Source organism: Propithecus coquereli, unplaced genomic scaffold, assembly GCF_000956105.1.
Source record: "Propithecus coquereli isolate 6110/MARCELLA unplaced genomic scaffold, Pcoq_1.0 Scaffold194, whole genome shotgun sequence".
Classification (NCBI taxonomy): Eukaryota; Metazoa; Chordata; class Mammalia; order Primates; family Indriidae; genus Propithecus; species Propithecus coquereli.
Genome location: NW_012144300.1, coordinates 2,696,589 through 2,715,191, shown reverse-complemented (window position 1 = coordinate 2,715,191; position 18,603 = coordinate 2,696,589).

Below are 18,603 nucleotides of genomic sequence, written 5' to 3'. Positions count from 1 at the left end.
GAAGCAAAAATCTCGATCAGAAAAATTACTATTAGAAAAACACTACAAGGGGGGATGGGCTCTCATAACATAACAACCAGAAAAACGACTAAAGCCCAGTAACTTTGAGGAAAAGTAATTTCAAAGCTTCTGGGATGCTCCATTAGCTTTAGAGGGGGCAAATGGGACAAAGGTGCCCTTCTTCTCTCTTTCTCTTTCATCCTCTTCGAGGCAACTCAGAAGAGCAGGTGTGGAAATTCCCAAAAGTTGCTCTGTATCAGTTTGCACATTTGTATGTGGAGCTTCATGGGTTTTTGCGATAAGTTGATTTTTTGTCTTCATCTCATCTCAAAACTACAGAGGAAGGGAATGGAAGGGAGAATTGCTAATAACAGAGGCTTCTGGAAATTCCCCTTTTAATGGTATGTGAACCTTTCTTAAGAAGAGCTCTCTTTTGTGTTTCTGTGATTTTGGTGATAATCAGTGTGCCCAGCTCTACCTCTGGTCAGGCCCTAGTTTATTTAAGCATGATCCCGGCTCTCTTTTTCTACCATGATACATAGATTACACTGGACAATTCATAGCATCTCTGGTTCAACAGAAAAAATTTATCATTATCAAAGATGCCAAAAAGACATTTTCTACAAAATTCTGTGTGAAAGTATACTGGAAATTAGTGTAGAATACAACTTATCTGCCACAATAAAAGATATATATCACAAACCAATAGCCAATATCATACAAAAAGTTAAAAACTAAGCCGGGCACAGTGGTGCATACCTGTAGTCCCAGCTATTCAAGAAGCTGAAGGGATAAGATCACTTGAGCCCAGAAGTTTGAGACCAGCCTGGGCAACATAGTGAGACCCCAACTCAGAAAAAAAAAGGTAAAAAAACAAGAGTCGATAATTAAATTCAGGCATAAAGTCAAGTGTATTTGCTCTACCATTATTATTTAATATAGCATCACAATGTTGTAGAAGAAATGAAAGTTAAAAATATTAAAAATGTAGGAGACATATCACCATTATTGGAAATGTTATTACTGCCTATTGAGAACATCTACTGAATTAGCTGAAAGATTATAGAAGTGAAATCAGTAAGATGGCCAGTTACAAGATACACATGCATGTGGTCATACACACATACACACACATATGAACTTATATAAAATATTAATAATTTTCCTAAAATTAGTGGTCCAGTCCCCCCTTATCTGTGGTTTTGCTTTCCACAGTTTCAGTAACCTGCAGTCAACTGCTATCTGAAAATAGGTGAGTATGGTGCAGTAAGATATTTGAGAGAACAGGAGAGACTACATTCACATAAATTTTATTACAGTACATTGTTATAATTGTTCTATTTTATTATTAGTTGTTGTTAATCTCTCACGTTGCCTAATCTATAAATTAAACTTTATCATAGGTATGTACACATAGGAAAAAACATGTATACATAGGGTTTGGTACTAGCCACAGTTTCAGCATCCACTGCGGGTCTTGGAATATATCCCCTGTGGAAAAATTGGGATTATTTTATAAGGGAGATAAAGATTAAGTGAACAATTATAATCAACGCTGTAAAATCTCTAAGGAAAACTTAACAAGAATGCTCCAGTCCTATAAAAACAGACAATGATTTACTAAGGGACAATAAAAGAATAAGATTGTGTTCATGTATCAAAATTTGCAGAAGTCTAAGTAAAGACTGCAATTCTCTCCAAATTAATATGTAATCTATTACAATTAAAATTTATTTTGAAAGAATGTTTTAAAATTGGACCAAATTAGTCTATGTACACATGAAAGAATAAATAGACTAAAAATAGCTAAGAAATTTTGGAAAAAGAAAATCATATGAAAGAATCTGATTGCTTATTTTAAAAACTATTGAAACTGTAGAATCAAAACTAAAGTGGAAAACAAAGATTTAACATATTGTAAAGCTTAGAAATATACTCAAGTTTATAAAAACACTTAGTAGATGATAAAGGTGATGTCTCCTATTAGTGGGGAAAAAGACTACTAAATAAATGATGTGAAAACAACTGATGCAATGTTTAGCAAAAGTTCGTGGCATTCTCATGTCTGAGATGACACATCAAAATAAATTCTAAATATAAACTATGAGATAATGAAAGAACTAGAAGAAATTATAGGTGAATATTTATCTGATTGTAGTGAATGGCAGGCTTTTCTAGGTATAAAAGCAAAAAATTTTTTAAATTATTAATATGCTTGAGTACACAAACATTTTGAATTTTGTACATTAAAATCACCATGAATAAAATTGAAAGGAAACTATCAAGTGAGAAAAATACTTCTAACACCACTGATAAACATTTAGTATCCTTAACACAAAATAAATACATATAATTACATGAGTAAAAGATATACTTCCTAACACAAAAATAAGCAAAAGACATGACTAGCCAATTTAAAAAAGAAATATTAAAAACAGAAACATAAGGAAAATATCCACTCTCACTCAAAACTATACCAAAAAAAAAAAAAGCAAACTAAAATAAGATATAATTTTTACCTTATCCAATTGGCAAAGTTTTTATTTGTTTCTGGGTTTTTTTTTTTTTTTTTAAGAGACAGGGTCTCACTCTATGGCCCTGGTGGGAGCAAGATCATAGTTCACTGCAGCCTTGAACTCCTGGGCTCACGGGATCCTTCTGCCTCAGCCTCCCAAACAGCTGGGACTACAGAGGCACAGGCCACCACACAAGGCTAGTTTTTTACCTTTTGTGTGGCAGGGTCTCGCTATGTTGCCCAGGCTGGTCTTAAACTCCTGGCCCCAGGTGATCCTACCGCCTTGGCCTCCCAAAGTGCTGGGATTACAGGCATGAGCCACTGTGCCCAGCCTGTTTCTGTTGTTTTTGTTTTTTTTTTTAATTATAGGACTTAGCGTTGTCCAGAACGTAGACACATGAACATTCTTTTCCATGGTTAGCAAGTGCTCAAGTAATTTAATAAGATTATAAATGCCCTTAATTATTTGAGCCAACAGTTCTGGTTCTAGAAATTTATCCTAAGGAAACAACCAGAGATGTCCAAAAAAGATATATGTCTGAGGAAGTCCAGCCCGGCATTACTAACAATAGCAAAAAATCTTCAGAATTAAATGTTGGACAAATAGATTACTGATGTAAATTATATCATCTGTAAGAGATATAAAACTTGATAGGCCATAAGCTCACACTGTGTGGGCCTCAAAAGGGCAGCATGTTCACAATACACGGACCCATAACAAAGGCAGCTAACAGTACAATCAGCACGATCCCAGTTAAAATATATATATGACTAGGGACATTAAAAATGCCCACGTTTATCTCATGGGTGATTTTCCCTTCACTCTCTTCTGTATTTCCAGTTTTCCTAAATGAATACACACTACTTCTGTGATCAGGGAAACAATAAACAACAGATGGAGGAGGCTCTGGAGTCAGACTGCTTGGATTCAAATCATATTTCTGTCATTTTAAGCTCTGCAACCTTGGGCAAAGGGCTGATCCCCTCTGATACTCAACTTTCTCATCCATCAAATGGGACTAATCACACTATGTTGTTGGGTTGCTATGTCAATCGAATTTTACACGTACGTAAAGCACTTAGTACAGTGTCTGGATCATAAGAGCTAATTAAATATCAGAATTATTTTTATTTTAAAACCAAAACTCCCCTCCAAAGACTTTTACAGTAGAAAAAACTTTGGGCTTATTTCCATGCTAGAAGAAAAGTAGAAGTCCTCAAAGCAAAATGTTAGATATTCATACACATATTCTCTCTCTCTCATTCTCACTAACACACACTTACACACACCTTTCCCCGCCCCACAAGATGAAAAGCCTCAGGTCCTAGGATCCTGAGAAATTTGAGCAATAGTGAATATGCATCCTTGATGGAGATCAACTGAGCTCAGTCAACCCAGATCAAAAAGAGGTGGCTTTGATAAAGAAACCAGATGATCTAAGAGAACAGAGGCTGCCGATACCCAAGTGGCCAATATGTGGCCCCCAAACAAGGCTTTTACGCTCCATGGCACAGATGCCTTTATGGCTGTATATGCAAAGTGCCCAGGAAGACATAGCTGAGTTGCAGAAGGAGCCCCAGAGAGGGAGTCGGGACCCCCAGGCTCTCAGACCCCCACCCACTCCACTGACCAGCCCTGCATGCGCTACAGCAGGACTACACTCTCCTCAGTGACCCAACGAAAGCTATCTGGGCCGCCTTCCAGATCCGGGGTTCTATTACAAACGGTGACAATCTCAACTTCTACCATTAGTTGTTTTATTTTAACTTCAAAGTTGGCTCCTGTATCCCAAAACAAAGGAAAGAAAATTAAAAGGGTAAAGAAAGCATTCCAGGCATCCACGAGAGTCATTCTGCTTTCCCCATCCATGTTATTTCAGTAAATCTAGCAGTGTAGAAAGTGACAAATGAGCGCAGATTACAAGGCAGCACCTGCTCAGAACCCAAGGTCATTAGATGCCATTAGCAATGGCATGACGACATATGCATTTAAGAGATAACGCAGCTCAGTAGGTTATCTGTGTATCCTTCCTTCTTGAAGCCTTGTCAGCTGTTCTCACAGACCGGCTTCGGTCTCTGAGCCTAGACAATGGCACTCAACATGGCACGGGCGTTAGCTGGAGAAGGCTGAAATGAGCTGAATCTGAAACGCGGGGAGAGTCTTTGCATATGCAAAACAGAGATAGTCCTAAAAGAGACATAATTATTAAAAAGATGCATTCAAGGAATTAAACAAATGATGATTTGATAGTCTGGAAAGAAGGAAAGATGCTCTATGCAAAAAAAAAAAAAAGTCACATCAGAATGAACAGCAGATGACAGGCAGAAAGGTGGAGTAGTTAAGACAACAGGCTTTTGTGTCTAGCACGGTGGCTTTGAATTCTAGCCCCTACTCACAAGCAGGATGAATATGAGTTAATAATTTAACCTATCTGAGCCTCCATTTTAAAAAAAATCTGTAGAATAGTTATAGCAATATCTATCTCAAAGAGTTATTGGGCTAACTCAGTCATTCATTCACCAGCTGCATAATTATTAAGCTTGTAGATGAGCCAGGCCCAGTTCTAAACACTTGAGATACACAAGAGAGAGATGTAGACACAGGTTCCACTTCTATGGACTCTAGTCACTCTCAGACTTTAGTGCAGTGAGAGAGAAACAAGTATCTGTAAGCGCAATAAGGAAAAATTAAACCAATGAAGGAATTGATGAGGGTATTATTTTAGAGTAATGCAAAAACCCTGAGGCAGGAACATGCTTGCATTAAATGGGATATGTGTAAGAGACTTAGCTCAGGGCTCACATAAGCATGTGCACTTGGTGATGATGATGGTGGTGGTTGGTGGTGGTGGTCTCATAATGGTAACCAAACAAGCAAAGAGCACGAGGGAATGTGAGAGTAGGTACAGCCCACATTAACCAAAAGTAATGAAGTGACAAAATTAGTATTGAACACAGGAAGTACTGATTAGGATCTTGACTAATTTTCATTTATTAAAAATTACAGCTCTATTTTTAGTTATATCCTTCAATCTAACATCATTCAAGAAAAACTTCTCTCCGAAAATTCTATTTCAGGAATGTTAATTTTTTAAAATAAAAATGTTCTGCATGCATAATTTCTTTTTTACACAGCCATCTTTCTGTTGGTTTCCAGCCTGCCAGTAGTGTGTATGTGATATTTTAAAGCCTTACTATGCATGGTACTTAGAAATTTCATATGAGTATTTAAAATCGGAGAAATAGCTGGTAGCTTTCATTTCCACATATACTCTCAGAACAGAGGAACAGAGTTGTAATTGACGTCTCTCTAAACTTCCAGCCTTTTCTTAAGCGTCTCAGGGTGAAATTCCACTTTACTTAATTATGCATATTTTTGAAATTTTGTAAAAAGAATCATTCATATTGCATGAATTTTTCTGCCAGCTACCATTTTCTGGTAAATAACAAGTTGTTGAGATTTATCTGTATTGCTCTACATAGTTTTAGATCATTTTCATTGTTGTATAGTATTCTTATTATTTGATTACATAGTAATTTGTTTATCTATTCCACTTTGATAAACATTTGGTGGGTTGGGTTTTTATTTAAACCACTTTCTAAAATTTTTATTTTAAATTATTATGGGTAATAATACTTACATCTTTGTAGGGTACATGTGATGTTTTGATACAGGCATACAATGTGAATTAAACAGATCAGGGTAATTGGGGTATCTATTACCTCCAGCATTTAATATTTCTTTGTGTTAGGAACATTCCACTTCCACTCTTTCAGTTATTTTAGAGTATACCCTGACTTATTGTTGATTATAGTCACTTTGTTGTGCTATCAAATATTGTTCATTCTATCTAACTATATTTTTATACCCGTTAACCATTGCCACTTTATCTATCACCCCACACTACCCTTCCCAGCCTCTGGTAACTGTAATTCTACTCTCTGTCCCATGAGATCAATTGTATTTAAACCATTATGAACATAAGTAAAGCTGTGCTGGACAGCTTCCATGTCTCCTGGTACAGAAGTTTCTCCAGGAAACATCCAGAAGGAAAATTGCTGAATCATAAGATACATACCTTCATGTTTACTGGGTAATACCTAACTGTTTTTCTAAATGTACCAATGAATACTCCTTCCAATAGTATATAAACGTGAAATGCCATTTTTCAAACTTAAACCAAAATATTCTTTGCTACTGGAATTCCAGATCTCAAATAACTCAACTGCCAATCTATAGCTTTAGTCATTTCAAAACTAGTGTTTGAACAAATCCAGAGTTTAAGAAATTTCAGATCTGTTGAATTTCTGGCTAACACATCACAATCAACTATGCAAGTAAACAATACCCCCATAAGAACTACAATAAATAAGCACCTATTGCTGGCTCCAGGAAGCAAAATGACATCTCATTAAAGCAAACACATTTACAAAAATACTTTGGCTATCTGGATCAATCGGAGCCAAACTAAGCACAATCTAGATATTTCCCCCTAATCTTCTGTTGCCATTTATTTCGTGGTATTTTTATAACTGGACTTGCCAGGGAAGAAGCAAGTGTGATTTTTGAGGACTAAGAAAAAAAGTATTGAATTTATTTTCTCTTCAAAAATACATCAGTTGTAAATACAGGAAAAGCCATTGAATTTTACAGTTTGTGACTTATAGCCCAGTAAAGCTGTTATTTAAAATACAGCAGCTAAGTGAGCTAAGCCAATCACAAAAAGACAAATACTATATGATTCACCTTGCATGAGGTACCCAGCTAGAGTAGTCGATGTTACAGAGACAGAAGGGTGGCTAGAGGCTGGAGAGAGGAGGAAAAGGGGAGTTTTTATTTGATGGGTAGAGTTTTAGTTTTCCAAAAAAAAAGAGTTCTGGAGATGGACAGTAGTGATGGTTGTACAACAATGTGAATGCAGCTAATGCCACTGAATGCACACTTAAAAATGGTTACGATGGTAAATTTTGTGGTATATTACGTATGTATATAATTTTACCCATATACAAAAATATAAAAAAGCAGAAGTAGCTATGTTTTTTTTCAGTATCAGGTCATGTTCAAGCAAAGAGAAGGGTTCTTTCTTCATGAAGCCACATAGATTCTGCACCGTAGATTGGGCACTGTACCGCGAACTACTTTTTTCCATAATCAATACTGAATTTCAGTGCACAAATGCTGTAACAATATATACCGTGGGTGAGAATGTAAAAAACCGTGAAAGTCTAAAGTTACTGCTCACATTGCAACCTTGACACAACGACTTTGCGAAAACAAGGGCTTAAATTTAACAGGATGTGCCACAATTCAGAAAATACTACTACCATATGCCTGAGGGTACTGAGTCATGCTTGCCGTTTAACTTTAACTCCTGAATTTTTTGACTTCTGTATGTTTAAATTCTCATCACACTGCGGCTTCAACCTTTGTTTTTGTCACTAATCACATAATGCATCTCTTATCATTTGACATAATCTCTACCGTGAAATACTTATTTTCGAGCAGCCTGAGGTTCAGAGGACACTTTTTAAAATGTTAAATAAAAAACTGTCAACGATTACTGGAAATGGAAAAACAGCCAAGCCTCCTTGATGCCATCTTTATGCCTGGAACAATCTTCCCACTCCCACTCCCACATCGATCAAGCGAGCTGCATCTCTTCCTTCTTTCAGAGTTCACCTTAATTCACTTCTCTCTCTGATTCTATAATGAAGGCAGCTGTGACTCCAGCAGACGTGGAGAGAGTACTACCTACCCGGGAGCACGGAATGGGTGTTAATTTATGTCCAAAGGTCCAATGGGGAAAATTGAGCAAGTCACATTTTTTAAGGTATGCCTAGGCAATAACTTGTATATGTCTTTTCCATCTTTAAGAATCTTTGACGGTCCCTGATGCAAAGATGACAGGGCACCCTGGAGGGGCTGGGGATGGCACACCTATTATTTACAAGGCGCTGAGTCAGACAGACCATGTGTGACTCACGGTGTTCCTGCTCCGAAGCTTACGATCTCTTTGGAGAGGCGAGGCATTTATCATGCACAGACAGCCAGTAATAGCAGGCAATTTTTCAATCAGCACACATTTATTTAGCAAATATTTACTGAAGACCTACTAAATGCCAGGCACGATGCCAGACATTAGGGACAAAAATATGAATAAGACGTGGTCCCAGCAGGGAAACAGATGGGGCTCCGTACAGTAACCACGTTATCAAGGAGTCATCCGAGCACTACTAGATGGTAAAAATAGCAGCTTTCCCCTCTTCAAAAAAAAAATGCAGAGTACACATAAGTAATCCAGTTACTGAGTGAGCATTCTGGCAATGAGGAAACATGTTGGAATGAGCACAGTGATCTTTAGAACCCTAGTTACCAAGCATTCCAGATACATAAACGCCCCGATCCCCACTGAGAGGCAGTTGACCAGCGGACACTAACGCAAACTTAGTATCATGGAAGATGTGAATGAAAATGAATGATTTTACTCAGGTCTAGAGATGGCACCTGCGCTTCCCTTTGTCCCTTTTCTAATGTCTGCCTTTCCTGGCAGACTGCAGCATAAACAAAGGCAGGAATCAAGTCTCTCTTGTTTGCAGAGGTTTCCCCGGTTCCTAGTACAATGCCGGGCACACAGTAAGCAATTAAAAACATTAATGGCCGTGGAATTTTGAATTAGCTGGCTGCATAGTATAGCAAAAGTAACAGCTGAAAAGACTGTTGAAATGCTCATTTAAAGACAGGGTAACCAGTATAATCCACAATCAATCAATTAAGGGATCAAATTAATTTGCAGATACTGTTACAGGCTGAATTGTGCCCCCCCTCTCAAATTCATATGCTGAAGCCCTAACTCCCAGCTCCTCAGAATATGACTGTATTTGAAGATAGGACTTTTCAATAGGTAATTAAGGTAAAATGAGGTCACATGAGTGGACCTTAATCCTATATGCCTGGTGTCCTTATAAGAAGAGGAGATGAGGACACAGACACACACACGGGGAAGACCATGTGAGGACACAGGAAGAAGGTGGCCGTCTGCAAGCCAAGGAGAGAGGCCTCGGGAGAAACCAAGCCTGACGACACCTTCATCTTGGATTTGTTGCCCCCAAAATCGTAAGAAAATAAATTTCTGCTGTTTAAGCCACTCAGTCTGAGGTACTTTATTATGGCAGCCCAAGCAGACTAATTTAGATCCTAAGCCCTTGCTAAGGACTGGGCAATGGCCCTGTAAATGGTCATTTTAGAAAGACACGTGGAATAGCATAGAGTAGGAACACACGAGAGCCTGTGTGTCCTCTTCTGGTTCCAGCTTGGCCTCTTGGTCAAGCCATTTTTATTTCTCTGGGTCTGTTTTCTCCTTTAAATACAGAAGTTTAGATCACACAAGCTCTAAGTTTCAGGGAACCTAGAACTGTGTGGTTCTATGCGGTGAACTCAGTGTTGCCTCCCAGGGTATGACAGAGACGGCAGTGGGGTGTGTCTGTTTTTCCTTGGCTACACTGAGCATTACAGGAGGCTCCCCAAACACTTCCCATCTGCTTCTGGAACCGTTTCATCAACATCGCCCAACATCACACCAAAGACAGGATCCTCTCTAAGCAAGTCTCCCAGCATGGAGTGAATACCCACCACCACCCAGCTCTGCTGGACCACCCCGGCACTTGTGGGGAGGCCACTCGTAGGCAGCAAGTTGAAGCAAGGTGAAGCTGAAGCAAGAGCGGGCTGAAGAATGGCTCCACGCATTGTGCAATTTTAGTGTATTCCAACCAGAAAAGAGCTGCTCATTCTAAGCAAAGATGTTAATGAGCCCTGCAAACAGAAATCACCACAACACAACAGACATCTTAATTAATTTTTTTCTCCAGCAATGATAACACTAATGATTACTAACTCTTCAATAGCAGCACAAATAAAGATAAAGAAATAATCACAGGTCTCAGTATGATCTCTGTGTACAGATACATACTGGACTGTCTATTTAGCACCCATTTTTCTGGAAGTTGCCTATCCACACAGGTGGAAGTAGTCCTGTTCAAACAACACGACCAAAACCCCAGATACACTGTGGATTTTTGATTGGTTTGTTTTGTTTTGTTTTCCAGCACCTAAGGCCCAGGAGCACCCTTCCCTAAAATCCATGGGATATCTTTGTGCCCTTATCCAAATCCCTGTTTCTTAGAAGCAGCCTCTACTGAGTTTCCCTTACTGGCAATAAAAAGAGCAGTAATTAGCAAAACTGTATTTCAAAAACAAATGCAGTAAGATATTCTTTAAAGTAACACAAATTTTTTTTTTTAAAGTTTGTCACTACTGACGGTGTAGAGTCTGTATAACCTTTTCACAGACGGGACACTTTTTTTAACATCCTGACCATTTCCTAGATACCATAAAGGTTGAGATGAGAATGCTTCCCAAGAGAGTGCCTGCCATGTTTTCCTGCCTGCAAATCACGTCTTCGCCGATAGATTCACAAAGCGAGAATAGGTCTTAGAAAACCGTATCTGCCCTCAAAAGGAATCCCTCCTAGAGGAGGATATGGGCCATATTGTTGTTATGCTAAAGTTGTGAAGTCCATTTACAGAATCAGCCTTATCATGTAACAATATATCTCACATACCCATAAAGAAATTCAAGGGCCTAAGTGAGTGGATGATAATGTGGTCCAAATGTATGCACAGACATATGCTGAGGGTTGATCTACAGGGGGTTAGTCGAGGAAAAGCTGATAGAAGTTATCACTTCAATGCAATGATGACATCAGAGCATACCGGCTAGAGAGAGAGCCTAGTTCTGCAAGTACTATGCTCACCAGAGCATTATCTGTGAATCCTCATCTAAGAAAATACGCAACAACCTTACCTCCCAAACCCGGACATTAAAGTGATGTATTATTAAAAATGACGTTCTTGGGTAGTAAACGAACATTTTAAGAACTCATGAAATTATTAGTATAAACATTAGAATTGAAGTAAAGAAATAATACTTAGAAGATATTAAGAAGACAAGCAATAAATGGAATCTGTTCATAGAATGATTCTAAATACAAAATGGTCAGATTGATACTTAGAAGTGTTGCTATTAATAGAAACAATATTAGAGAGGTTTCATTATGTAAATGGCTCAGATGTCTCCCAGAAATGTATCCAGTAATAATTTGCACTTTTTGCTGTAGCAAAAATTTCAAGGATGTTGCTTGTTGGATTACAAGGGACCCTTTCATTGGTATTCCATAGCTTTTATAATCATAATAAAAGGACCACCTATGCTCTTAGCTGATAATAATAACTAATTAGGTACTCATGTGTACTAGGCACTGTGCCGACTGTTTTATGTGCAGCAGTCCTGTCAGGGAGATCATTACCCATATTTTATCATTGACAGAACAGAGGCTTAGATCAACTTGCCCAGGGTCTCACAAATAACAAATGATGGAGGCTGGATTTGAACTCATGTCTCTCTGACTCCAAGCCCATGTTCCTTCCCACTGCAGTGTAAACCTAATGGCCCAAATGCTGTGGTTTAATGAATATAAAGCTTCACAGGGTACATAGTGATCTTGTAAGGAGAAATGGGTCTAGAAAGATGGACGCTTTTGGTCACCCTAGTTTGCAAATCTCACTATCTGCTCCCACTCGATGACACCCATATGTGCCCCCCAAGTTCCTTAGATATTGGTGCCACACTCTGGTCAGCTCTTGATATGGTGCAAAGCACTAAAATCACACAGGCGTCACAAGTCGAAATCCCGTATCACTCTAAAGCTAACTCATCCCAGTTCCCCATTAGTCCCAACTCTGCCTCGCAAGTCTTACTGGACAGTCCACCTAACTCTAAAGCCAACTAGATACCTGCCCTGCCACTGCTTATTCAGATTCTTGGTTTCATGACTCACATTTCTACAGGACTCTCCCATCTATCTTTAGTTCTCAATTATTAAAATCAGTGTTCTAAAATTCCCAAGGTGATAGCAAAGCTCTTACTTTAGCCACAAACCTTCATTAGAATGGCTAGTCAATAACAGTTTTGTTACAGGTTCCCCTACTTTATTTTCCTTATATTTCCATTGAGGAAGCTTTCAATTTGCCATGAAATAACTAAAAATCAAGTGTCATAAGGAAACAGGAAGAGAAGAAAAGCTCAGAAATAACCCACTAATGCTTGAAAATGGAGTGTGAGTTTCACGTCAGGCAGAGCTGGTTTAGAAGCCATGTTCTACTACGTGGTCGCTATTAATCTTATAACTTCACCTTTGTCTCACATCATCCGTAAGACAAAAAAAAAATAGTGCTCACTTCATGGGGTGCTAGGAGGTTTAAATGAGAGGGTACAAGTAATGCTCCTAAGAGGGTACCTTCCTTTACACCTCTCTTTGGCCAATGAGGAGTGGATTGTTTATTCTACCTCTTTCCCAGTTTACTGTCTTTCTCCAGCCAACTACCTCAGCCACCAACACTGTGCTCCGTGTGCTGGAGACATCCCTCCTGGGGCAGTGGGAGGGGCACTGAGTCAGTTTTGTCACCCTAAAGGTGACCTTGCAAAGTTTCCCCACCGATCGAGCTGTGAGGAGGATTACACGTGGCAATACACGCAAGAGCCTGATAAATTAAGACAGGAGGTAAATGCCAGGTATCACTATTATTCCCATGAAAAGGAGAGCATTGACTTTTTGCTCTCCAAAGTTCTGATGTGAATTTGTACAGGAAAGATGCTTGTCAATGACCCAGAACCACTTAAGCTTCCAAGGAGCTGTGCAACCAGGCACAGTGGGGCCAGAGCATGAAGCCGCCTCCCCTTGGGTGGCGGTTGAAGGGAGGCTGTGAGGGTCACACAGTCGGAGGTGGCCCTGGTCTACCAGTGCTGATTTTATAGTGCTTCAAAAGGCAGAAGGGGGTTTTAAGAAAAAAAAAACCAAGGAGTTAGCCTGCCAGCAATAGAGTTTCACAAACACCAACCTCTACAGAAACTAGCAAATGTGAAATTGCTAGACAATTTGAAGTTTAAAGGAAAAGCGGAAAATAGATGAGGAATGTATATACATTTGGTACTCATTTTTAGAATCTACGATTGACATATGGTCCTTTTGTTACAAAGAAACATTTAAAAAGAGGCCTGTATCACCTGTTAACTTGGTTACTTCATAAGATTCTCTGGTTTGATAGATTTAGAGTTTTAAGGCACTGCCATAAATCTTTTCCAAACAAGGAGGATTATAAACAAAGTAATTAGTTAGTTAACTAATTAATTAATTAGACGAACAAACCAGCCATTGACAAGCCTGGAAAAATCCTTCCCTAGGTTTTTTCATTTTTCTTTTCCAGTTTCGGAGGGAAAAGCCCTTGAGAGAAACATGCTCGCGCTACCCACATGATTCCTCGTTTTACTGTTTTTCCCCCGGCACCCATGAATCCAGATCCCCCAGTTTGCTCCAAGTTCTTGCCCCCGTTTAAACCTCCTCACCGATGCCTACCATCTGCAGCCCCGAAGGGAGAAGGGAGCTGCCGCGGCGCATGCGTGTGCCAACAACGCCGCCACCTCCCCGCCCGAGGCCCCTGCCTTGCCAGTGTGTGTCACACGGCTGCCAGGGCAAGGCAGAAGTGTAAGAAAAGGCAAATCTCCCGAGCTGTCCAGGAGGGTTGGAGCAAATATGTCCAGAGCGGCTTCAAGTGACTACAGAACCAAGACTCAGAGCTAATTAATAGAAACTGAAGGAAAGATGGCGACAGCTCAAAGCAAGGGTGTGAAGCTCATGTCATTTGGTAAAGACAACCCCAGGAGAAACCTCCTCAGGGCAGGACATTTATGCTTGCACCTTATTTGCTTTGCAGACTAACATGATTCTGCTAGAAATATGTCTGTACAATCGAGAGAGACGTTATGAGGTGTTGACCTGCTACTAATTAGAGCAATGCCTCTACTCTAGCTAACAAAATAACTCCTCACTCACTTGGATCTGATTACCTACCTACCTGCCATCATGTGGAGGGATGTTCTTCACTCCAGCTGAACAAACCTATTAGGTATCTGGCTTCTTTAGGTTTAATCTTCACAAGTAATTATCTTCAGATTGAAATGCCCTTTTGTCCCCTTCACACAATCAAGACTCCTTTGCCTTACAAAACAGAGTTTAAACCACTTCCTCCCTTAATCCATCTAAACTAACCCCATCTAGTTCTGGCATTCATGCAATCACCAGATTTGGAACTTCCTCAGCACTAACATAGATTTCTCTGTAGTGGAAATCTTAATCCTATCCATGCCTCCTGTATAAACATGGGCAAGTTTGGCCTCAGTTTCCTCTTCTGTAAAATGGGAGTAACAATAAATCTCCTACCTTGGGTGGTTGTGACAATTAAGTTTTTTTTTTTAAAAAAATAGCTTTACTAAGATTTAATTCACATATCATTTGAAGTATACAATTCAATGTTTTTTAGTATATCCACAGGGTTGTGAAACCATTGTCACAACCTAATTTTAGAACATTTTCATGTCCCCAAGAAGAAAGCCCCATGTGCATTAGCAGTCACTCTCTATTCCTCCCCTTCCTCTAGCCCCTGCAACCCCCAAAGTAAATTCTGTCTCTATGGATTAGCCTATTCTGGACACTTCATATCAATGGAATCATACAGTATATGTTGTTTTGTGCATAGTTTCTTTCACCCAGCATGCAGTTTTGAGGTTCATCTATGTTGTTGCAAGTGTCAGTATTTCGTCTTGGCTTTTTTTTTTTCACCCATCAATATTCCATTAAACATCTATTTTGGGTGCATGCATTTGTGTGTGTGTGTGTGTGTGTATGTGTGTATGGGACACACACATTTAGTGCGTGTAAAGTACTCAGCACAGTCCCTGGGTACACAGTAAGCACTCAGAAATAGCTTTCATTACCATTAGTATTCTCACTATTAATTTTGTCACTTGTGCTTTACATTTGCATTGGTTTCCATCACTACATTATTAAACTCTTGAGAGAAGGGGCTATTCTTACACACTGCCCATAAACGCAGGATGTGACCGTGCACTGAGAGCCCTAACTAAACACTAGGTAGTGGCCTGGCAAGGGCTCAGGCAGTTCCCACTAAACCTACGCTGCTACTGCTTACAAAACTCATTCGTGTGCATCAGATCAGGCGAAGACAAATACAACCATACCTGATTCTTTAGGCAATACAGTGACAAGATAAATAAATAAATCTGAATCTGCAGAGAAATAATTTCGACAGGGCTTCAGAACAAGAAGGAAAATCCACTGCGGCCCATAAGCATCCGGAACACTAGGCCGGAGGAAGGCTGAGCCGGTGTGGGGCCGAGTGGCAGGAAAGCCAGCACGGCTGAGCACTGTGCGGGGAAGCCCAAGGGACACAGGCCACAGCAGGGAAATACCGCTCCCTGCAAGGTGTTTTCAAGGTTCTGGTTTCCCAGAGCTCAACGCTAACCTCAGGCAGTGCATGGTTCTCCCAATAAAAGTCACTTGCCCATGCAGAGGGCCGGACACCGGGTCTACACTGGGGGCATCTCTAATTTGTGTTCTGATCACCGTCTGCACGACCCGCCTCCCTGCCCCCTGCTGTGCTGACAGCATTTCCCACGTTAGTGTGATGTCTCTAAGTCCTCACACACACACAACGTCACAGCTGAGGGGAACCTCCTGGGCTTATCTAAGCTACCACCCTCCTCTCATAAGGGAGGAAAATGTGATTCCAGAGAGGTTAGTTAACTTTCCCAAGGTCACCAAATTAGTGGCACAGCAGGAACTGAAACCTAGATTATGTGACCACCACCCCCTCCTCCCAAGCAATCTTTTACAGTTTCCAACTCTGCATTATCCGCCTGCCTGCTTTCCCCCGCCCCCGCCTTCACTGTGGCTGCTAAGTCATCAAGATAAGTTCTGTTGTGGAACAGGCCTTCTCGTTTTGAGTAGGACAAAATATATTTGGCCATCCCTCACTTTGTGGTCACCCTGCTCCACACCAGGCATGGGGGCACTTTCTGCCCACACCGACTGTCAATCACCCTGAATCGTCTCTGACATCACACCTCCCTAATGTTATTGACTAACATGAAATTTAAATGGCTAATAAACGGTATCATGAATTAAATATAAAACCTTTTATACAGACAAATACTTGATTCCTTAAAAAAATGAGTTACGTTTTCTTAGGGTCTTTTCTTCCCAGGTCATAACAGTGCTATTTCAGCAGGAAATGTCATAGCTTGAACATCAGGTGCATTTAAAAAAATAATTTAAACTAAATTAGCTTTTATACGGAACAACAGACTGAGAACAATAAAGGAACTCTTTGAAAAAAAAAAGAATCTAATTCAGTACACGAGAAATCAACAGCTGTTTCTCAAATCAGAGTCACGTGTTAACAAGTGAGTTCTTAGCAGGGAAAATTACCTTAAAATATCCCTGTCGGGCTAGGAAAAGAAAATTAATTTTTCTTGAGGTGGCATGAGCCAAGAAGCTACACAGTTCAGTTTTGCTAACCTCCTAAGAAACTCTGATATACTGTATGCCACTCCAGGAAAACGGCAAGTTAGGGGGGATTCCCAGGAATATGTGAATCATAATTTTGAGTCATCAGTTTGGGAAATTTGGGACACAAATACTATCAGTTAAACACGATATTATTATTCGCTAAACATCCAAGATATAAATTTCCTTGGAAACAACTGGCAGAGGTAGTAGGCTCGGCACAGATTAATTTCATTTTCTTATTTTGTAGGTTGGCAGACATTTTGGAATTTTACATACCAGTATTTAGAAGAAATGACTACATTTAATTAACATATGCATAAGCACAATTTATACATATTCATAATCCGGGGTGGGTCCAGTCTGTGAGGAAAATTAGGGAAGAGGAGGAGGAATATCGGGGGTAGGTCTTTAACAACAGAGTTCACAAAATTATCAAGATAAAATTAGGAAGGGCCTGTGCAAGTGAGAAGCTTTGAAACTGAAGTGCCACTAGCTTCGATACAAATCTTCCTGGCTTATAATGCGTGCATGCGTGTGCATACATCACAACGTTGGGGACACCTGTAAATGGCCAAGATCAACATATGTCATTACAGTTCTCTTCAATGCCAAGTGTATGGTAAACACTTGAGTACACATTTTTGCTGAGATGAAGTGACTAAACACAAATGTTTATACACTATGTTGTAGATGAGTTGTTAAATGAATTCCAGCGTGTGGCTTTACCACCTTGTTAGGAAAACCTGGACTCTACATTCATTTATCATGTAGCAATGCCTAGTCTGTGGAAACTCATCTGCAGGTCCCTAAGTGACTACTCCAGATTAATATCACAGTGCAACTCAAGTTCAGTGGCTAGAATTAAACGCAGAAGCAATGGGCAGGAACCGTGCTGAATGGTCTAGCACCATGCCCCTAAAATCACGCCACTTGGTTCCATCAAAGCAGAGGAAAACGTCCTTGACAACACACAGATTTCTGCCTCTGTGCCCCACACCATGAATCCAAAGCATGGAGAGTATCCAGCACATGTTAGTCATAACAACAGAAAACAGAAGAGAGAAAACCTCTGAGCAGCTCCACTTTAAACCTGTCTATAATATCCTTTTATGAGAAGAAAAAGATGTACCGTAAAAGAAGATTTGAGCATCATGGACTTCTGGGATTTGAGGCCAATCTCTCCCTTAGCACTGAAGAAAGTCATTACTCTCCCATTAACTTTCAGAAGTAGATTAGACCCTTCTGGGCTTGCTTTCTTAAGGCTTGTGGGGTTCCAGGGTGTCAGCGAAGTGCAGCTTAAACCAGCAACAGCAATTGCTGTCATAGAAATCTGGAAATAACGCATTCACTTGGACATGCCAACTCACTACTTTTAATCGTGGCTCATTAGAGACGTATATAGAATTATGTTCACCTTTACTACAATTCCCTTTCTGCAGTAAAATTACAATGTTTCGCTTCAGTGCAGAAAGGAATACTTCTGCTTTGAGTAATACCACCACAAGTGGAGGCCTATGATTCACCAATTTTCCAATTGCAGACATCACATGTTACTGCCTGTTTTGGGGCAGAGGCAAGTTGACAGATGTTAATTTTAAGATGAACGAA